The sequence below is a fragment of the Sebastes fasciatus genome, chromosome 13, assembly GCF_043250625.1.
Source record: "Sebastes fasciatus isolate fSebFas1 chromosome 13, fSebFas1.pri, whole genome shotgun sequence".
Lineage (NCBI taxonomy): Eukaryota > Metazoa > Chordata > Actinopteri > Perciformes > Sebastidae > Sebastes > Sebastes fasciatus.
The window spans coordinates 24,214,690-24,238,834 of record NC_133807.1 but is presented as its reverse complement, the minus strand read 5'-3'; the positions used below and the strand labels follow the sequence as shown (position 1 = coordinate 24,238,834).

Sequence of the window (24,145 nt, the reverse complement as noted above, 5' to 3'; positions counted from 1 at the left end):
CCCGTTTCATTTATTCTATTTTGCTTTCCATGTCCTTGATGTTGGGTCATGTTTATATTTGTGTTGCCATTTTAAGGCATAGTACATATACATACTTGCTTTACTACCCTCCACACTCTGTTTACAGTTATGTCATGCTCTGCTGTTACTATATAGGCTGTGCTTTTCACCTCATTTCACCTTGTCCTGCCATAACCCAGCTGCTAGTGGGTTATGCGCCACACGGTTCTTGGCTGCTATCCATAACCTTATCGGTATGGCAGGGGCAGACTTTAACCTAGTCACATTTCAGCAGTGGGCTCCCTCTGGTGGCAGCTATGGCAGTCCAGCTGATGTGGTGATGAAACCACATCCGTATTTAGTCCAGTTTATAAGGTCTACCAGCTGCCCATTGCTTCTGCTGCATATGGTTCCAAGAGAAGAAGCTGTTTAAAGACAACACGACCGTCTCCCTGCAAAGGTCGACTTCTGTTTGTTTAAAGCAATAACATGTCCATGTGTAACACTGAGCAGTGGTAGGATGTGGAGGTGTTTCTCCTTATAGAATGCCATCGCTCTCTCAGCCAGATGAGTTTGTAAATGTCAACAGGTCGCGCTGTCCTATATGCAGCTCGGAGAAAAATGCGACAAGGATGAGCAGCCAACGCAGAGCAGGAAATGTCAAGGACACCTTCATATTTGAATAGAAGCCCACGTCTAAATCTTCACCCGCCCTCTCCAACGCTCACGTATCTCTTTTTCTACACCTGGGGAAATGAGAATTTACTTCTGGCACAGCATGTAACCGTGCTTCATTTTAATTGTTTCAGCATGTTAGCCTCTAAGCACTCAACCCAAAATAACTATCAGTTCAGTAGTTAATGAAAAATCAAAATAACACAATGCCTTTATTTTCCTGAGCTCATTTATTCATGTTACCTGTGGTTTAACAGAAGCAACATGAAAGCAAGTGACTTGCTGTGGCTGAATGTTTGAGAGGAAGAGGTGGGAATCAACACAAAATTGATAAATTAATCATTCTCAGAAAGAAATCCGAGTTATCTTTGTCTTTGTGTAAGGCAAGGCAAGGCAAGGCAGCTTTATTTGTATAGCACATTTCAACAACGGCAATTCAAAGTGCTTTACAGAAACATTCAAGAACATTGCGACAAAATGCAAAAGAACATTAAGAAATAATTAAAAACATTAAAACATTAAGGATTAGAAAATAAAAACAAGGTAAAAATAAAAGCTAGGATAGAAGCTAAAATTGCATAAAACTCAAAAGAGTAAAAGTTATAGTGCAGTGTCAGAATAAAAGGCACCCGCAAACAGGAAAGTTTTAAGCTTTGCGCTACTAAAAGGGCAGCTTTCCTCCTTTCAGTTTTCAACACGCTACTAAAAGGGCAGCTTTCCTCCTTCCAGTTTTCGTTACTAAAAGGGCAGCTTTCCTCCTTTTCAGTTTTCGTTACTAAAAGGGCAGCTTCCTCCCCTCAGTTTTCACTAAAAGGGCAGCTTTCCTCCTTTCAGTCTTTACCAAAAGGGCAGCTTCCTCCCCCTAGTTTTCACTAAAAGGGCAGCTTTCCTCCTTTTAGTCTTTACCAAAAGGGCAGCTTCCTCCCCTCAGTTTTTACTAAAAGGAGGATGAAATATTTCAATTAACCAAGCAAGATGATTCCATCTTGAAATGTCAAAAGCGACAAGTCGAGCTTTAGGTTTCCTGAATTTAATGCATTCAAATCAGAAACAACTTGATATAAATAAATCGTTAAATTTCAAAAAGAAACATCTCCTTTGGAAGTAACTGAAACTCAAAGTTTGCCATTCAGGGTCTGTACAGTATAGCATACCGTGACTGTGAATCATATGAAATAAGGGCTTTTATAGCCTATACTTTTTAAACCTTACAAGATGACAAGGTGGGATATAACAAAGTACATCTACTCAAGTACTTAGGTACAATTTTCAGGTACTTGTAATTTAGTATTTCCATTTGATGCTACTTTATACTTCTACTCCACTACAAATTGGAGGCAAATATTGTACTTTATACTTCACTACATTTATTTGAAAACTTTAGTTACTTTGCAGATTCTGATTATTAATACAAAATATAGATTAAGAAATAGGTAGAGGTATTAAATCATGGCTAAAAGATAAACAACATTGTTCCCACATCTAATACCCCTGTACACACACCTGTATTTTATATTTTTGTGTATGTATTTGTGTATTTATTTCCGGTATTTGTGGATTAATTTTTTTTTTTCTATTTGAACTCTGTTCTGTACCCTATGGGGGGGTCTTTACTGCTGTTCTCCCTGCCCTTCCATGTATAAACATGGAAGGGCAGGGAGATCCCAGAACAGAGCCATACCGACAAATATCTTACTGCAAATGGAAATAAAAGATTTCTTTCACTAAAGTGGTCCTGACTGAAATCTAAATTGTGGTGGCACTAGAGGAAAAGTACGAGGGACGCCAAAGTCAGCAGGATTCAACCTCTGCTGGGGATCATGAATGTCTATAGAAAATTCAGAGTCAATCCATCTAATCTAATAGCTTTTAACATATTTTAGTCTGGACCCCAGTGGTGGACATCGTTTTATGTAGACGGTTAAAATGAATTACCAAGAGTCATAACGACTGCCTTTATTTGTTTTTTAACATTTGACCTGAGATGTGGATTCAGGATTAAATAGATTATCTTTGCACATGTTCCGTGTTTTGTTTGCCAACATTAAAGCACTGTAGCTACAGTCCGGGCCATTACTGCTGGCTGAGGAGCATTTACTACAGTCAATAGTCAACACCGAGGGTCAGCTGTTGACAGACAGCCAGAGGGTTCAAAGTTCAAATGGCTTCGTGGCGGTGAATTCACTGAGGACACTGGCTTGACACAACTGTAGAGCCAATCTGACCTGCATCTTTACCCTCCTCCTCCTGACCCCTGACCCCTCTGTTGAATCCAGCCCTTTTCTGTCACACTGCAAAGGTAACATTGAAAAAATAATGAGGCAAAATAATGTGAGGCGAGGCGCAAGGCGATTGCTGCTGCAAATTGTGTTCTAAAGGTCATGCCAAAGGTCAGGCAGTCCAGAAACCTTGGGAGTGCAGAGAATCCTGCACCATTCATTCTAACAAAGTCCTTACCAAAGCAACTTCATAGTAAGTTTCAAAGTGTGAGCAGGAGGACTGATAAATAAATGTGTGTCATCTTACACCCACACCCATGCACAGGCTGTAATACTGTTCACTTATAAAAAGCCATATTATATAATTCAAGGTTTTTTATTGGAAGTTGTAGTTATCTATTCTATGTAGTGACCATGAAGTGCACATAAAGCTGATGTGACACTGACCAAGAACAATCTATCAGCAGCTAGACTCCTGTGTTATCTTTTCAAGTATTTTTATCTTGAGTATTCTAATTTCATCTCTGTGATCGGGAAAGTTCAGCTGTGAAGATTATGCAGAAATACAGATGACATTTAGCTCGCTGAAATTACTGTTTTTTTTTTATCATTTAGGAAACCACCAATGCCTAGAAAATAATCCACAGTGTTTTTCTTTTTTTTTCCCCTGACAGCTTTTTTTTCTCCACAGAAGTGATATTACTGAATTTATGCTTACTTTAACTTAAGTTTTGTTGCTTTAGACCTCAATTTATTGGGGGTTTTGCCCACTCGTGGGCAGCACAACAAGCTGCAAACACAAGATTCACATATTACCTTGTAGAGTTGTTGTGGTCAACGTAGTAGATGCCGATTTATGCAACCAACTGAGCATGATACTGAGCATCTGCCCCCTCTCTTGTGTATAACCCTTGTAGTGCTTTTCTTTGCATATGCCACGTAGGATCTGTGGTTCTCTTTCTGTGATTGGTTCCAGCCAGGCACTGACCATCCCACTTCCTGCTTGGATTGTATATATCAAGACCTACTGAAAGAGGCTGGGACATGGTTTTGAGCTCTGGGGTATGTCACATGCGCAGTATAACTGGAGCTGCCATTGTGCATTGCTATTGGCTCAATTTCAGCAAGTGCAGACCAGATTTGTTGTACCCCAAAGATATGGCGGGTTGATGACGCGTGACATCCTCCTCTTTTCACCCTCCTTGGTATTTACAGTATGTCCATGGCTTGGATGTCTGGAGATCCTGATTGGAGCAACACCCAGTCTAGCCCTTATCATTAACTCACCTGCTACACATTTTCAAAAACAATCTAACCTTCAATCAATTAACAACTTGGCTCCAGGAATCTTTTAATATCCCGGACGAGCCCCCATTTATGTCCCGACCCAGCTCGCTCAGGCAAGGGGAAACACCATAAAACCAGATGGAATAGGTAAATAAATGTATTTATTGCCAAGGAATTCACAAAACCCAATCAAAGGAGGTAAACTACAAAGGGAAGAATGGATGCTGTTTGAATAAAAGAAACAAATATAACCAAAAGACGATTCTTTAAAATAAGGAGCTACTACTAATTTATGTAAACTAAACCAAAATACTACATAACTTCACTAGTTGAGTGAACTGAATTTAAAACCAAAACATAGTTGAAACTGCACCCCTCCACCCAGTGTGTCTGAACAGGAGAAAGCTCAATGTTTGCAATCAGTAGTCAACAGAAAAATACTAACTCCAGATAATTAACAAGTGCCTCAATTCTAGGTCTCCAAAATCCTCAACACAACTATTAAGCTTATCACACAAACAGTGGTGAGAAGGGGAATCACAACTGCCGCAATTGAAGATCTGTTCCAACTATTTATCACAGGTGTTCTTGATTGCGTCTCCTGGATTGGAGGGCTGGACTGGGTGTTGCTCCAATCAGGATCTCCAGACATCCGAGCAGGAAGTGGGATGGGCAGTGCCTGGCTGGAACCAATCACAGACAGGAAACCACACATCCTGTGTGGCATATGCAAGGAAAAACACTGCAAGGGTTATACACAAGAGGGGGGTGGGAGTAACACAAGGAGTCATGCATCTGGCATTGAATGTAAGTCCAATATTCACTCTTTTTTTTAGCTCTGTTTTTGCTCTCCACCAACTACTGAGGGAAGTATCTGGCTCTTTAGCAGCTAAGTGCTTCACTATGTTCACCAGCAATTCGCTAACTTTGTCTGTCTGCTGTTTGCCGCTGGGCTGGTAGTGTTTAGTGGGTTCATCAAGAACAGTTTTGCTGAAAACAACCTTCTGTTGCAATTGGAAATGAGACTGATGAGAGCGCTGAGAGGGAACCAAACAAACCAGTAAAGTTGTGCGGCTATAATCAAAAACAATGAGCTGAATGATTTTTTTCCACTGTTAACTTAAAAATATTGATACTGTCAAAATTATTAATATATTTTTAATCTGTAGTTCTTTGTTTGTGTTTGTATTTATGAATTTTATATGTTGAATGCTTATATTTGTTTCTTTTTTCTTTGGTAAACTGGGTTTCAGAACTAGTCTAGTCTAGTCAGTCTATATAATGATATACATAACTGCAACATGCAATTTTGTTGATCTCTCATTCATAAGAAGAGAGTCTTTAAACAAATATATTTAAGTAGATGCTTCCGCCATAACTGGAGAAATGAAATCACACATTTAGAAACTTGATGTTGACACCTCCAGACATACAGAAAACACTGCCGATGCATCATCATGTTATCACACAGTCTGGACTGTTAATATTATCTCCTCCACTTTACAGCTCCTCTTGTCGCTAAACACTTAAAGATTATGTCACCTTAGCTTTCACTCTCTAAACTTTCTTTAACATGTGCTGTCTCAATTAAACACACAATATAGAGAAGTTCAACAACGTGGCCACAAATGAATAGTCAGTTTATTATTTTATTCTGAACCCAGGTGAAAAAAACACTTCTCGCTTTCATCCACTTTTATCTTGGTGTCAATATTGCCTCTGTAATGCTTTAGTTACCTCGCAATTACCGCTCTATTTCCACTCAGCCAGACACATACACAGACATACACACTCACAGATGCCTTACTGAAGGAATAAACTGTTTTCCCTCCCCTGCTGTGAGCTGTGTTGAGTAATGAGTGAAAGCCTTTCTCCCTGTGATTCTCTCCGAGAGAGCGTCTCTCATTTTTTGCCATTTGGTGCTCAACCCTGAGCCGCTCTCCACTCGTACTCGCTGTGTTTCACCCTGCTTTGTCCTTTGTTTTCCTCTCTTCCTCTCTCAAGAGTTTTTGCTGAAGCCCAGAATTGGACACTTCTTCTTCTTCTGTGTCGCAGAAGTTTTATTCCAACAAAATCACATTGATCCTTGAGCTTGCTCACTCAGGATGACAAAGTGCCATTTGCAGAAGATGCACAAAAAAGGTCAGGGTTGTCGATGTATTTTTGCATGAGGGATTGAGTAAGGACACTGCAATTTAACAGCCATTTCAACAGGAATACCACAGGAATTAATCATCTCCGATATCTCAGGGACAGAGAAGCAGAGTGCGAGCATGCTTTATGTGGTGGTTCAGAGCATGCATCACTCACTTTGGAGCCAATTCAGCGCTGGGCTGGAGATTGTCTCATAAATACAAGGTCTCAGGTTTGATCCCTGAAACAACCAGTATGTCTTGTTAAAGCGTCCTTGAGCAAGACAGTGAATGTTTCAGGATAGATTGTCAACCAAATGAAAAGAGATATGTAAGTTAAAGAGCAACATCTGTGAAGAATGGTGACAAAATCTAGCACCAGATCCAAGATCCCATCATCATTGGCATCTGTGTTTTGATGAAATCTTTTTTTTTTTTTGCATCCATGGTAGGAAAGCAGGTCAAAATTTAAATAGCTGAAAATAGAACATCTGGCTGGGCCTTGTCAGTCAGCAGTGCGTAATGAAATATGGAAATTGGGTCGCTCTTCAAAGAGATGCGGGCTTCTGGGTGCCGTCCTGGGTCTCCAGCAGGCCCCTCAACAGCCCCGGCGGAGCCCCGCCCCTCTGAAACGTGTGCTACATTTCCAGGTGCTGCCGCCGCGGCCCAGTCCGCCGCCAGTGCCAGCTCGTTAGCGCTCACAGCCTGGTGGAGCTGGCAGCTGGCATCATTAAACTTCAAACCGGCTTTCGACCCGGGGTGCCGCCGCGGGGAGAGACCGCCCGCTCATCCGCCTGCCAACAGCTGATTAGAGCCACGCTGACACCAGCAACCAGACTCCATCCGCACCCTATCCAAACAGCATATCCACACACCGCCGACCACACCACAAACAATCCAAACAGCATCCAAACACCAACCTCTGAGGACAAACGGCAACACCAGTGCTCCAGAACCTGCTCTTAGCCTGATTGAGAACAATTGGCCGCTATGTCGAGGATTCGATAACCAAACTTATCAGAAAAATTAACACTTGAACATACATCAGCGTGATAAGAACTACCTAAATGACAGAAACCATCTTTGGAAAAAATTTATTTGATGTGTACTTTGCCATGACTTTTTAGTTTGGCCCATGTCCCCTCCATTAACATGGAGGGGGCGGGCTTTATGACCTATACTGCAGCCAGCCACCAGGGGGCAAACAAGATGTTTTGGCTTCACTTTTAGGGAGCTGTCATGTCATCCATCTTTATATACAGTCTATGGTTCGGACACTCAAAACACAAAAATTTACTTTTAATGGATGATAAGAGTCAACGTTAGAGAGAGTTAGAGAAGAGGATCAAGTATCTTAGCACAAAGACTGGAAACAGCCAGCCTGGCTTTGTTCAAAGGGTAACAAAATTCACCTCAACACCTCTAAAGCTTGCTAATTAACACATCATATCTTGTTTGTTTGATCCGTACAGAAAGTGTAAAAATGGCATGTTGTGTGCCAGACATTTCATGACTGGGAGCAGTCACCTTCTGAAGTCTCTGCAACCTGACAGTGATAACAAAACTTCAGGAAGTCGCTGCTTCTCTCCCCCTGCCCGTATAACCATAATTTTTTCCACGTTTTTTATTCCCAGCTGTCAGGTTTGCTGTCTGTTTCTGTCTTTGTTCTAAGCTAAGCTAACCGCTATATTTAACAGATACATTATGAGAGTGTTATCGGTCTTCTCATCCAACTCTTTGGCAAGAAAGCGAATAAGTGTGTCATCTAACTGAAATGGAAGGAGTCTCTGTCTGTATGTCTGTCCTTCAAATTTCTCCACAGCTGTTGAGTGCGAGCTCTTGAAATCTACGGGACATTCATTAGTACATTTGGTCAACAAGATCTCACGGGAAGGCGTATTAATGACACAACATTACAAGGACAGTCCGCGTGTCATGAGGATGCATTTTAGCGTGTCATTTGTGCGCTGCGTTTTACTTGTTTGCGTTTTAGTTAGGTTAAGGAAAAACATCATGGTTGGGCTTAAAATAAGTACGTATGGAAACAATGTAATATAATTTCGGAAAACACGTCACAAACGTCACTAACCCATCCAACCCATCCAACCCCCCTTCCGTCCATCATAAGCAGTCTTTCTCACTTTTTGTTCTATGTCACTAGTTCTGAGCGTGACATGCGTTTACATACTACACGCCACTACATGGCGTACAAATGACATGCCGAAAGCAAGAATGGCATTCTTAGTGCACGCTTTTGCCTTGTGCATTGTCGTGTCATTCATACGTCTTCTCGTGCCGGTTATGTGTGTGAGTGTTGAGAGTGGACTCCTATTAACTGTTACCCCGCCGAACGGCATGCTGGGTTCAGCTTGCTCGCTACAATATTAACTGTCACACTGGCGAATGGCATGCTGGGTAGAGATCGTTGATGTTCATGTGAGCTTTTGCACCCAAATGACGTGTATAATAGCACTGCTAGGGGATGCAACTATGTCATGGCAGGTGTATTTGCTGAAGGAAGCGCTTTGCCGAGTGTGAAGTTGTTTGTATGAGCGGTTCTTGAGAAAGCTGCAAGCAGCAACACTGGAGACCAAGCAGTCGGCCAGTTTTAGAATTAACATTTTGGGAAAATTAACCCTTTGTCTCCTGAAAATTAGCTGACAAAAGTTGGATTGGAAGTAAATGTCTCCATCCGCTGACCATCATCACCTCTATGTCCTCGACCTGTTCACACAACATTACCCACGTTTTTCCGACTGTCACTTTTAAGGTCATCACTTCACAAAAACGTATACTATCATTCCTCACCAACACTTCCAAATCAACCTTTATCGACTTCATATTAGGGACAAAGCGGAACAAACGACAGACTTGTGATAAAATATGAGATGTAACTCACTCAGCTTAGAGGGAACACGGTCCCTGAATGCTCTTCTGATAAGATTTTCTTTACAGATATTGCCTCCAAATAGATTGTTGGCCATTTTCGCTTTGTCCTTGCCTTCTATTCAAATGATGAAACAAGATTTAATTTGCACTCAATCAAGCTCAGGTATGGCAGAGCGCCCATATCTCGCCAAACCCCAGTGATGCACATGAACACTGGTCCCACTGGAGCCACAAACTGGTTCGAGCTCCATTATCATCCTTTTGTTTCCTAGCATGTCTCTGTTCTTTTTTTCTTTCCCCATTGCTGGGCACAAGCAGAGACTTGGTAATTTCCACTGTGATTGAGTCATGAATGATAATGGCTTGATTATTTGGCGAAAATTGGTCTCTTTAGATTCATTTCATGTTCGGTGATAATTGAGAAGCTTTGTCGGTCTGGATTATACCAAACCGTTGGACTGACTGCCTTTACACATCCCGCAGTCAATTCTTTGGGCCAGTGGAAAACTCATTTAATTTTTTCATGCGGTGGGAAAATCTCCAGATAATTTCCATTAAATCAATGTATTATAATACCGGCTTTGAAAGAAACCGAGAAGCCAAGGCAAGAAAGTCTATACCCTCCTGTGAGTAAAGCCCGACCTCCCGTGATACCCTGCAGTTCATCAGAGAGCTCTCGAGGAATTTTGTCCCTCCCTTTGGGTTGCAGGTCGTCTTTGAATTGTCCAGTCGGAAGGAGGCCACTGTCACTCCTTTACAGTAAAACACCAGATCTAAGAAGCCTATTCAAATATCAATAGGGTTTGGCCTGATTTATCTATTGCTGAAAAGAAGCTTTGCTAGAACCAGTTGTGGAAGAAGAACTCAGAACCTTTAGTTAAGTAAAAATAGTAATACCACAGTGCACAAATACTCTGTTACAAGTAAAAGTCCTGCATTCAACATCTTACTTGAGTAAAAGTACAAAAGTATTAGAATCAAAATATACTTAAAGTACCAAAAGTAAAAGTACTCATTAGGCTATTATGCCCATGTCAGAATAATATATGTAATATTATTGGATTATAATTATTGATGAATTAGTGTATACATCCCATTAATATTGCAGCTGGTTATTGTGTGGTAAATACTTAACTGCTGGGCAGCTTAATCTACAATAATATATATCATAATCTATTAGTTGATATAGATTATTAATACAAAATATAAATCTGTAAAGTAACTAAAGCTGTCAGATAAATGTAGTGCAGTTAAAAGTACAATATTTCGCAATGAGATGTAGTGAAGTAAAAATATAAAGTAGCAGAAAATGGAAATACTCAAGTAAAGTACAAGTAGCTCATAATTACAGTACTTGAGTAAATGTACTTAGTTACATTATATCATTGGCTACAACCATAACTTTCTTCCTGAATGGCAGAGAATTCATTAATGTGCTTTAAAAGCACCCCTGGGAGCAGCGTCGGCTGCTGGGAGGAGAAACATCCCAGTTATGCAGCTTTTAGAGAGAGGACCTCAGTCATAATTCAGCTCTAATCACAATTATCAAGGCTAATTCTGGTAAAAACCCAAACAGGGAAAGAATTTATTAATTTGCAGAAATATAATAGGGAACAGGTACGAGGTCTGCAGGAGCTGCTATAACGACGGCATTTTGAATATCCTCCTTTCTCTTTCATTTGGACCATCTCCTTTTAACGAGAGCTGTGTGCATCGTTACAAACAAATGAGCGGGAGGTTAATAGGAGGTCCAGTAGAACAACTGGTGTGGGTGGCTCGCCTCTTAAAGGATCCCTAATGAGCTGCCTGCGCTTCTTCAGAGACTTCATGCATTGATTTATCACAAACCCACCGACGTAAAGGTCGCCAAGCCACCCCGTGATGGACTTCAGTACTTTGGGGTTTTGACACGACCTTTTGACCTCCACCGTGCATCACAGTGCTCTCCTTATCACGCTGCCACACATGCATCCCTATACATCCAAAGCACTCCTTAGGGATAATACAGCTTCACATCAATATGTACGACATATCCAATTTGGCACCTCTCCCTCTCTATCTCATTGAAAAACGAGCCGCTTACATGAAACCTCCAGTCGTGATGATTTCAAAGCTGGCATCGCTGAGAGACCTTGAGAGGGCATGTTGTGTCTGAATAAAGAAATGCCTCCGTTCAGACTTCAAAGCAAAGATGCAGTTGATGCTAACGTCCACGGGGAGGCAGCACAGTGTTTGTTGGAGGAAAAGGCGGCGGGGCGACCCCTCTCTGTAAGCAGTTGACCCTTGTGGCGGTGGAGGGCTGTGTGCCGGGCGCCGTCCCCATGTTCCCCTGGCACGGTGCCCTCAGGCCGGGGCGGGAGAGAGCTGGACAGACTGGAGAAGCAGCGCTGGGACCGGAGCAGAACCTTCGGACTCCATCTGTCGCTTTCTCCACAGTAGAGAGAAGAGGGAGACGGGGAGAGCCAGAGACAGGTGGGCCCACCCCCCACCAGCTGGCACCGCAACCAGCATCTGCCCACAGCCAAGGCAACTTTCCTTTCTCCTCGTCATCACTGATCAGACAACTCACAGCCTCTATTCCCTCACTCATCCCTCCTCCTACTGCACTTCTTTTAGGTTGCTTGGCCTAATGAGAAGTACTTAAGTTTCAGCACACTTCTTCTTCGTCGTATTGTTCGACTATACTGCTGCTGCTGCTGTCTGAAGTTCCACGATTCAATACTAAATCAATGACAGCAAAACTGGAGCATGGGGCGGCCTGCAGAGGGATGTAAACAAAAGACAAATTAGGAAAGCATTTTTATGCTTTGAGACAACTGAGATATGAATTGTGAAAAAGGGCTGTAAGTCAAGTTAGAAAGATATACATGATTTTATATGAGGAATCTGACCAACACTATTATGTTTAAGAGTTCATATAGATGTGCCATGTGGCCCCCAGACGTCTGCGTACTGTTCTTTCTATTTTGGGGCCTTTAACGCCTTTTATTAGAGAGTCAATAGAGTGGGGAAGGGATGATGTATTTTTGTAGTCTAACCAGGAACTTAGTATCCCCCTGGTTCCCTCGACAAAAAGTCAATGGGATTTTTCCATTGGGTTTTGGATTATTGCAGAAAATGGCAAACAAACGTTTATGATACTTACACGTTTTATTCTGTAAATTAATCTCCAAAAATTACGATTTTTGAAGCATGAATGTCTAATGTTAGGCTATAAACAAACTACACCACGGTCACAACGAGGCTGTAGAGGCGGATGAGTCGGCGTGTTTAGTCTCATTTAGCCACTTGTTAACAACCGTCTTTTTTAAGACACGTATAAGCTTCAAAATTCATGATTAGTTATTTCCTGTTTTATTTTGGTACTTACATTTGTCACTTCCTGCTGCCCTCTTGTGTTTCCCGCCAGTGTGAGTACCCACCCCTCTCTGATCAGTTTCACCTGTCTCTAATCACCCTTCCTCCCTTGTGTATTTTAGTCTGTGTGCTCCCCTTTGTCTGAGCCAGTTCGTCTTTACTGTTTGAGTGTTCTATAGAGTTTTTGACCTTGTTTCTGGATTTGGACTTTAACTCTGCCTAGTGTTTTTTGGTACCGTTGTCTGACTTCATTGGACTGTCACCTGTGAACTTTACTGTGTTTTTTGCCAAAATACCCACACTACCATACTATTTAGTATGCCAGAAAAGGATGTAGTGTGTCCCAATACATAGTATGTCAAATACAGTTTGCCAAAAATACCAGGATGTCCTACCACATCCGGTCGTATTTTGCAGCATGCTTTTCTGAATATTCTGACCCACAATCCTCTGCACAGTAGATATATGAGCAAGAGGGTCAAAGTTCAAGGCGCAACATTATGATGAAGTAGTATGTCCCAGTTGTGTGCATAATGCATGCAACATCACTTTGTAAGGGCAGCTGCAGTATGTACTAAAAGTAAAAAGAGAAAAAGTATGTGATTTGGAACATGGTCTTACTTTTTGTCTGTGAATCGTGCTTTTGGGTCCATTTCTTGCTGGTTGCCAGTGTAGCCTGATAATGCCCGGCCAGACTCTAACTGGGGTCACAGGAAATGGTTAGTGCCTCAGGCCACCAGGGGACCGCCAAAAGCCTGTTTTTGAGTCTGTTTTCATGCGTTGGCTCTTATCTGCAGCTGTACAATTTTAGGGTTTTGGAAAAAGATTTCAAGCTAATTTGACTGTTTTCTCCACGGTTGGGACTCATTTTGTTTTAGATAACTGATTCTTGAGTGGGATGGAAATTCTAATTAAAAAACAAATAGAGAAAATGTTGTCATAATGTGGCTTATTGTTAATATTATATTCTTATAAAGTTAGAAGCCCATGCCAAAGCCCTTTGCAGTTCAAGGCAAAATATCTCAACTAGCAGATAACAAATTGTAAGACAAATGATTTAGAAGACAACACTGTTTTTATAAAATCCTCTCCGTTAATGTGTCTCTTCACCTTGTTTTCACCCATGTGTTATTAAACCTACTGTGAAAGATAATTTAAAAGATAATTCAGACCCCCTGGGCCTTATTTTTACAGCTTTTGCTAACATGGCAATATAAAATGTCATTGCTTACTTCACTGTAGAGCACCAAGTCTGTGTGACGTCCTTCTATGCGCACACAATGTGGAGAGCGGTCCACCTAGGGCCCCCAAAACTCTAGTCCCGGCCCAGTAATGTACTGTATATCACAACGGACCGGGCCTACAGGGGGCGGTATAACCTCTCTGAAATAATGCAGCAGCCAGTGCTCTTTTGACACATTAACGACAGGTAATACAGGACACATGGCCTCAGTGTTTACTCCTTTGCCTCTGAGTGACATTACACACACTATGCAGCCTTCACTGTGGCTGAGTACTGTGATGGTTAAGTGATAGCAGCCCCTCCTCTTCCCCAGCCTAATTCTGCTCCATCTCTGGTGGACCGGGCTAATTTAGTTGAAAATTGATACAAGGATGGGGATAAAATGTTAAGCAAGACAATCCAGCAAGTCTGATTAGGCCGTATGTAGCCAATTAGGCCTACTGGCTCCCATCTGAAGCCGAGCAGGCAGCAACCGCAGGCACATTAGCCTACTGGAGAGCTTTTCGTCAGTCCCATAATATAATTATACCCACACTGTAGCATTGAATCAGATTCATGTCAGATTTAATGTTCTTTTGAAGAGCAGGCAAACAATAAAACCAAAAGGGCAAAATAAAACTTGTAGATCTATAATTTCAGGCCTTTATTTAATGTTGATGTAGCTACTGGTTTACAAACTAATGGGCAAATATGAAAATGGTCGGGGTGTTGCAGAGAAACTCAAGTCTTTTCGAGCTCTGGTATGAACAGACAAACCGTATTGACTCATATGAGGTTTAAAGGTCCAAAGTGAAACAGGAGATTCACTGAATTGCATTTTCTACACGTCACATAGCATGCTTTGACATTTTAAAACAGGATCTACATTACAACTGTATGTATAATTTTGGTTGATTTTGCTTATTATTCCTGAACGGACATTACATTTTCCTCTGGAATGTATTCTACTGAAGATTTTTTTTTTTTTTATAGTCTTTAACACTACTTTTCTGATGACTAACATCCCTTGAGTTCCCTTCAAGAGAAGAAGAGGAGTCCAACTTAAAAGCTCGCTCCATATTTTCCTGTAATCTTTGAATGAGTTATTAAAGGGAACAGCAGTCGATGGATGGCGTACCCAAAAATAACATGCAAATGACGTCCTATATATTGATTTTATGTTAAATGCAAACTTGCTTCCACAACGCAATTGACGATACATGCTTAACTTTTTTATTTAAAGTCCAGACATAGTGTACCACTTGTGTTATAAACAGCTTGTCTGTACAAATGTAAACTCATCATCTGAAAACATCGGCGGTCACGTAAAGAGACGAACGAGTGATCAGTGCAAAATAATATTGCTTCTGTTTTGTTTTTGTCTGCATATTCTCTCCGGTGCCACGTATTGTTTGTCTCCACCGCCTGCTGGGCTTAATCTCAGCTCTCCGTGGACCCCGTGTCCATCTATTCACCATGATTAGCCTTAATAGATGTGCAGTTGGCTTCTGTTTGATGACCCAAGCTGTTTGTTGACAAAGCCTTGATGCGTTCTTTTATTAAATGCATTAAGCTGCAATAAGATGGTTTCCTTCCATGATGACTCAAAGTCCACGCAGAAGGACCAGAAGGTGTGCATTAATATTAATATGCAGTCCACATATATATAATGTATTTATCTCTTCCTCATTGATCATTACAGTGTGCAGTTTAATGTGATCAAACCAGATTTACAGCTACAAAAGTGGAGAAAGTTGAAAGTAAATGTTCACAGCACCATGTGTGACGAGTAATACAACGCAGTAAATTGCATGTATCGGATGGAAATTAATGGTTCAAAAACATTCTGATTGTTTTTGTTCACTCTCACAATTAACCATAAGGTTTTCAAAAAAACCTCGGATAATGTTCACTGCAGTAATAAATGATATGTGACAGGCTCCCACATCCTGAAATCAGTGAAAGTTAAATGAGGCGGAAATAGGTATATTTCAAGGTGTGATAACACACCTCTATGAGCACATGATGCTATTATAGATGCTCTGAAGCATCTGATCTCTCCTGCAGGTAACAGCAAGCGCAGAAAAGAACAAATTACATGTAGAGAAAATGGGCTGTCTATTAGAGGGGAACGTTTGCTTCCAAATCCCGAGAGCATTTCAGATATGACAGTTATTTAATATAACTATGTTCTGCTGAGAGACAATAGCTGATGTTTCCAACAATGGAAATATTTAAACACTGGAGGCTCATATGGATAATTCTTATGTCAGTATATAGGTTATATAAAAGTTTGGGTGATAGGCCAGTGTTTCCCAAACTTTTTTTTCTGGGGAACCACTTTTTAAAAATGATCCAATACACAATAGTCTATAAATTGAATTTGTGCATAAATGAACATTCCTGACCATTTTTACCGCCATTTCTGCATCACCTTATATTATCTTGAATTGGTAAACCAGCCATTTTGAAGTGATACGTTTGGTAAATCAAATAAATGCATTTAAGTGGAGTTAACCAGACAATTAGACTGTTGTCAGGCTATTAAATAGGTGTTATCAGTCGCTATAAGTCCCATAGATGTGGGTCAGTACGGGCCTGCTACATCCACTAGTAGGTTTTATCATCTATTCACATGTTAGGTCAGGTATAAAAGAACACGACAGCGACCTCTAGCAACTGTAGTAATTATGACAGGAGCAGAAGCAGAAGTGGGACGATGGGTTCGCATCCTGTGTGAAATCAACATGTGTTGTTGTGTTTGTAGTTATTTTAACCCAAAACACAGTGTTTTTCCCTCAATTTAACTAAGTGTTTTTTTTTACCTAAACCTAAAGAAGTTGTAGTTTTATTGCCTAAACCTAAAGAAGTTGTAGTTTTCTTGCTTAAACCTAAAAAGTGAAATAAGTTGCAGTTTTATTGCCTAAACATAAAGAAGTTGTAGTTTTATTGCCTAAACCTAAAGAAGTTGTAGTTTTATTGCCTAAACATAAAAAAGCCTCTGTTTGTGTTCAAAACATGACGTTTCATTCATTTTAACATGTTAGAACATGTTGCTTCTAAGTTTCACTTTTACAACATAGTAGGCCTGTAATGACTCATATGTCTGGTGCTTATAGCCACTGATAACGCCTATTTAATAGCTTGATAACAGTCAAATTGGGTGCAGCTAATGGGCTCTTGTTTTTTTCCTCTGATCAGTAAAACAACGTAAACTAGCCTGTCATAGTAGATTCAATGTTATAAGTAGGCTACAATTATCAGAACAATACGAACACTCAGGCTCTCTCATGGCTCAAAGGTATATCATTGTTAAAGAAAAGACTATGGAAGAAATAATGCAAATTTATTTATTTTTAATAAAATCGATACTGCGCCCAAACTGTGGGTCACGACCCAGTCTTTGGGAAAGACTTGAAGTGAATATAAATCAATTTGCAATTAAAAGCTTGATATTATTATATTTTTGATTGATTTCTTGGACAGACATCCTATAGTCACTAACTGACGTAATCTAGATTTTATTGCGATTGCATATGTTAACTCTCTTGATCTCTAGCTTAAATTCAACATTTTCAGCACACTAAAAACATACCATGATAATGTCAGCTAAATATAGCCCATTAAAAACAGTCTCACACTTACTGTCACTGTCACTGCAATATTTGCACTGTAATGGAGGAGACAAATGTCCCAAATCACCCTCTTTCACACTTTTATAAGAGGTCCAATCCCATTGCTAGTTATTGCCTTCATTTGTCTCTGGTATTATCATTACTGGAGGTGATTGGCAGTCCCTGGAGAGGCTTTTTGGCGGACCTTCTCTTCACTTGAAATGTGTGAGCCAGGCGTGATGGAGGCGCCTCCTGGCACCACGTAGTACCTATCTTCTGATCATCTGTTATCTCTGACTGAACATATTGGATTATTGATTCGAAGAGGGAATGTGTTTTTGTAGGCGTTCGTCTGTGGAAGCCTAACATGCTCATTGTAGTCTAACTGTGACCCAGTAAAATGCACAAATTCTCTTTGGATGCTGGCATTTGACAATTTCCAGACTGGAGCTGTCCGTGGTGCTGAAGCTGATTTAATTTCCATTTCAGATTGAAAGCAGCAAGGACAAAATGTGCTTTAGTTTTAGCCTTAAAGGACCAGTGTGTAACATTTCGGAGGATCTATTAGCAGAAATGGAATATAATATTCATAACTATGTTTTCATTAGTGTATAATCACTTCATAGCTCTTCATACCTACATAGAGAGCATGATCTCTTTATGGAGTCTGCCAGTTTCTACAGCAGCCCAGAAGGACAAACCAAACACTGGCTCTAGAGAGAGCCTTTCAGGTTTTTACGTTACCTGATGGCCACTGCAGCACTCCGACACACTTGAGAAACTGCAGTAACGTGAGCCACAGAGTGCAAAACTGCGCTACCGCCAGCCACCGTCTGACTTCCGTTGCACATGAAGTAGTGTTATTATGGTAAGGATGGCCTCTGAGCGAGGTGAATGGCGTTACCATGGTTTTGCACTCGGCGGCGCACATTACCACAGTCTTTGAAAGGAAGGAGTGGGTGGAGGGGTATGTAGTTGGTTGCAATCTGCAACCACACCACTAGATGCCGTCAAATCCTACACACTGTACCTTTAAAAGAGAACTCCACCAATTTAACATTGCACTCCTATAAGATTGTTGGACTCGTGATGGACAGTTTATAGAAAAAAGGATAAAAATCAAAGCAGCAGAACCAGAGATATCGTCTTTTTTATTCTACACATTCTTCTTCCTGTCCTTTTAAGGAAGATTATATTATATATTATTATATCATATTCCTCCTTCCAAGCCCTGATGCCTACATTACCCACAGTGCAACTCCACCGCTGACAGTCTGAGATTTGAGTGTGTTATGCTATCAGCTAATTGTAGCCTGCGGCCTACAGAGGTTTGGTAAACTCACTTCTTTCTAATTTTACACTTGCAGATTTTTTCATTTTCAGACTTGTAGTCTTCAGCTCCAACCGACGCTGGCTCACTTGAGGCAATTTACCAGATTTTGCGTAACTCCCTCTGGAGCCACAAAAGGCTTTATACAACTTTTTCGTATATGCAGTTGCAGTAGTTCTTCCTAAGACATGTAAACAAATTTGAACGTGTAAAATTGGTGGAGTTCCCCTTTAACAAACACACAGCGGAGCTCCTTCATTTCAGCTTTAAACACTCTTGTGTAACCAACTCGTGGGTAATTTCCCCCACACAGAGGCCCAAACAAAAAAGCTTTAGCTGCGTTGAAGAGAAGAGGTGGTGAGAAATTAAAAAAGAAACAAACACACACACACACACACACACACACACACACACACACACACACACACACACACACACACACACATACACACACACACACACACACACACATTTACAAATACACACTATAAACTTCACCATCTGGGAGTAGGATTAATTTCTGGACTGTTACTCAACCTCCACTGTTATGGGCATTCCTTGCACCAAACGTGTAAAAGTGTGCACAAAGGGGTAAAACGAGCGGGTAAAGCAGAAGAAAGGTAATAATAATAACACAACAGGCACTTTGATGGTTCCTCAGGAGGATCTGTGAATTAGGACAGCCTGAAGATCAGCAGAGGGAGTGAGGAGGAGTCTGTCAACAGGAGGAGAGCAAAGTGAGAATGAGTTCTATTGATATTTCTGCTGCCTTTTGTGTCTGTGTGCAATGTGCATGCATGTGTGAACGAGGGAAAGAGTGAGAGATTGACCAGAGACACCAGCCTGCTCTGCTGCCAAGTCACATTAATTGTATCAGTAACTGGCTTTCATTCCTCCGATCTCCAGCATATCGTGATGCTGCTTCAAGTAACACCATGATTAAATCAGAAAGAGAGAGAGGCATCGAATGGTTTCTATCTTTGGGCTTAATGTGGTTTGAGCCCAACATGTTTACCAGCTTTAACTGAGTTAAATGCACCTTGCCTTTAAATTGGTTTCTTCTTTGGTGGTAATCAGTCACATAGATGTATATATGTAGATACCGCATTGGCCACTTCAGCCCGTTGCTGTAATGCGTCAGCGTTGCCGCCATATTGGGGAGGTCAGGACTGGCCTGTAAACACATACAATTGAACGGGGTAGCTGCCGTTTTTCTGGATAAAAAGCACTATAACTTTAACTTTCTCCACCGATTTCAATGAGTAGTGTTTATATTGAAGTATTTACGATCTACAAGGAGTAAAAAAAAGAAAGTTTTGTCTCCAGTTACTTAAAATCTCGATACTAGGCTATAATCGCTGCTAGACGCTCGAAAGAGTGTGTCTCAACATTAGCTAAGCTTAACCTACAGTACGTCATGTAGATTCTAAACACTTGAATATAAAAGCGACTCATTGAAATCGATTGAGAAATGTATTACAACGTTATTGTGCTTTTTATCCAGAAAAACGTCAGCTCCCCCGTTCACTTGTATGTGTTTACAGGCCTGTCCTGACCTCCCCAATGTGGAGGTGATGTTGACATACAATTCAAAGGCCAATGCGGCATCTACGTATATATCGGTGCCTTCAAATAAAAGTCGCGAGAACACCGCTGCTGCTGAGCAACTGCAATATCAACGTTACTGTTGGCATCTAGAAGCCACAGAGGCTAACGATCTAGCAAGCTAGCAAGTGGGTAACATAATGCAGGAAATGCAAAGGCATAATGACAGAGAAAAAAGATGAGGCTGTTGGGAATATCAACATTTTCCTCAGACATATTATAAAATTACAAAGAAAAACAATATAAAAATTACGATATATTCACTTATTATGTACAGAAAATGTAACTTCCATGGCCTCCGCCATTTCTGACAATGTCAACAAACACGTCACAACTCGTGAACTCAGAAACTTTCCACTTACGAGGTCGTGAATACCACAAGAGGGGGGCGTTCATATGGACTCTCTTTGTGAACACGGTAAACCCGACCCCATTTGAAGGCACCAAATATCTATGATGACCGTGGTCACTGGACCCTAACCAAACAGTAATGACTGTTTAATGTGTATTCATGAACTGGGAATAGGTTGAATCACTTTCATGTTATATCATCTCTGTCGCTGATTGATATAATCAAATTGCTGCTCATAATCAGGGACAAGATGAGAAAAGGTTTATTTCTGTGACTTGTTGCCAAATTTTCCTTTTTAAATAAAGCTTATTTTTTCTCTCTGGGATGGGTGAGTTTGAACTTTGAACTCTTTTCTTTGTGCACGCTCCCATGTTGGCTTGCTCTACTGACGTCTCACTGGGACAATGAGGATCAAAGTGTGTCTGGCTGCTCTCTCATTTACGGCCTGTGAGAAAAAGCCTTCCTCTTCCTCAGTTTTACTATTACCTGGTCCTACTTTCTCATTTATACACACACACACACACACACACATACACACACATACACACACTTGCCCTGGCGATATTAGCTGACGGCATGCTGTCTGGAAGCGGGTAAAGCACTGGGGACCTGCTCCTACTGTCCCCGGCTGTCTATATGAATTAGTAACACACAGTGCCACTAATGCTTGCAGATCACAGTCTCAGGCACCGCAACATCTGTGCGCATCTGAGTACATCAGTGTGAGTCTGAGAGTCCTTGAACTTAGCGGGGAATTTGCCCTGAGGACTCTTGCAACTGTCAGACAACCTGTAGGGGCGCTCTCTGCTTTAACATGTCCTTTTATTTACTCGTCCTGACTGCTGCCATATGTAGGGGGGAAGTGGAGACAGTTGCTGTGTGCTCAGGTGAAGTGCGGAGTTTCTGGTGTTGACAAAAGCCCTCCTCGTCATCCATCCATCCACCTCTGCTAGGCCGTCACTTCACCCCAGAGCTCTGCCTCCGTTCCTGCTCATCACTTCTTAAACAACCCCTTCCATCTCTATTTTCTATTTTAGTTTCCATCTGTTTGTTTATCTCTCTCCCTCTTTCTCTTGCCACACAGCCCCTTTTTTTTTTCCTCCTGCAGGCAAACAGAAGCATTGCCAAGAACAGCTCTGTTGGCCTGCTTAGAATTTACATATGTAAATGAGAGCCAATGTTGCTCGTAAATCTGCAATTAAGCAAACAGCTGAAGCTTACAAACAACGTCGGTCCCTATTACTTTACCAATAATAGAGTTTCTTGTGCACTGATTTATATTGCCAACCCCATTACCTTCTTTCTCCTGCCTTTATGCAATTGGTTGAAGATAATGTCCTGGACCATACTCAAGGTCTTTGATTAGTGGAGCAGCACAATGCGTTGAGAATAAAGCTCCGTACTCTTTCTCCAAATATATGGGAGCAAAACACGAGCTTGACTTACTTTTTATGCGCGGTTCAAAGAGCGTAGCAGCATGTGTTCATCAAAGCACTGTACATCTATTTACATACTGTACTCTGCAAAGAAAACAGCTCTTTTAATGAGTTGCAGAGGTCGAAAGTCATGACCAAGATTCAGAGTTTATACCAACAAACATGATATCCCGCATACCAGTCTTTGCGTGTGATGAGAGACTCTCTATACTCATTACGGCTAATGTGTGGCCAACTCTGTTACTTATACATATTTATACATATGGATGGATATGGATGTTCAGTGAGAGCTGGAATGACTCCACCAGACAGACCAGCAAAACCAGAACAAGAGCCGGAAGCTGAGCCGGTTGTTGATTCTCAGTGGGATCGACAGTACTAGAAACTCTTTTTCATCAGTATGAATTAATGTTAATTATATTAATTATTAATCAATACCGTAGTTTATTTGCCTTAACCTAACCAAGTTAATCTTTTCTTAAACCTAAATAAGGAGTTGGCTACCATTGCACAACGCAACCCAATGCAAGACTGCAGCTCCAGTTACACTCTGCATATGTTATACCCCATAGCTCAAGACCATGTCCCAGCCTCTTTCAATAAGCCTTGTCGTTTCTTAACCCTAAGTAAGTGGTTTTGTTGCCTAAACCTATACTTCCTGTGAAGACGGAAGTTTATTTTGAAAAGACACTATGCATGTAACGAGCATGTATTGACACGCCGTCTCTGACTTGTCCAAAACGCAAGACGCTAGAGGGATACCTAGAGCATCATAGGTGAAGCTTAGGGCCACTGACAAGTTGCGGTATTTGACGAGTCGGGGTGAGAACGTGTTGCATATACAGTAGGCTATACGTTAGCAGGGTGACATGATATCAGATAATTGCATCCTGGAAATCTCACAGTGAACCCAACCCAGTTTCTGACTTGGACTTCCTTGCAGCAGCGCTGTCCCACAACACTTTTCTCATGTAGAAAGTTGGACTTTCTGACTTTCTAGCATCTTTTGGACATCTTTAGCATTAGATATGGTATCGTGTGCCAACTGGAGATAAGGAGGTCGGTTTTGTGACTGTACCCTGGTAGCCCCAGTGCTGTTCAGAACTTTATCTGCGGAGATTTGAGGTCACTGTGACCTGCCACATGAGTGAGGTGAGTGAAGGTTCTCCAACATCACCTCCCTTCTGGATGGTTCCTCTACAGAGGGAATCAGAGGAAGGATTCAAAGTCTGTTTGCTGGTCTGGGAGTCTGAAGTAGTCGATCCAGGTCATGCATTTCTGTCCTGATCTCTTTTTTTGCCTCTCACTCATGTTTCTATCACACAAACATGATACACTCTTTTTACAAAAACTATACAACTTATCAGCTGTACCCCGCTGTAAAACTAATAGACTGAATGCTTAAAAAACAAGTCAGGAAGCCTGGAGTAGTAATGGATTCAAACCCGAATTTAGAGCAAATAAATCAACAATATCATGAAAATAAAGCACGAATTGAAGGATTTAGTTCCAAGTACATCTAAAAAAACTTCCATCCAAGGTTTTATTTTCTGTTGAATAAGTGTAATGGTGTCTTCACAGGTCTCTCCAAAAAAGCAACCAGACTGCCAGGGCTAGAGTATTTACTCAGACTAAGAAAGCAAAGCACAATGCTACAGTTCTCAGATCACTGCACTCCGCACAGGTATGTCAAAGGACTTATTTTAAAATACTATTAGTGTTTCTTGCTTGTAAACCACTGAAAGATGTAAAATATTCATCTGTGACCTGCTTCTGTGTTCCCAACATCTCAGGTAGTCTGGGGCTGGTTTGCTTACTGTTGAAAGGAACCACAAAAAAACATTGGGAAGCAGCTTTTTAAAGGATGTATACCATATTATCTGGAACAAATGTCTGAAGATAAGAGGCCTGATCCAACTGTCTTTTGGTAGTGTTTCCTGTTTTATTTTGATAAATTCACTCCTCATGTGTCATGTTTGGTTTTACTTTTTGTCTTTGTGTGTTTTCCCGCCTCCTTGATTATCTTC

The 24,145-nt window shown here is 41.1% G+C and overlaps 1 protein-coding gene across 1 annotated transcript in view; it reads left to right on the top strand.

Annotated features, from left to right (window-relative positions):
• Window positions 1-4,291: 4,291 nt before the first annotated feature.
• spop (speckle type BTB/POZ protein) overlaps window positions 4,292-24,145 on the top strand; it is a 210,941-nt gene continuing 191,087 nt past the window's right edge. The window contains exon 1 of the mRNA XM_074656322.1: window positions 4,292-4,988. The gene's annotated coding sequence lies outside the window, so the exon portion shown is untranslated. The remainder of the gene's footprint in view (window positions 4,989-24,145) is intronic.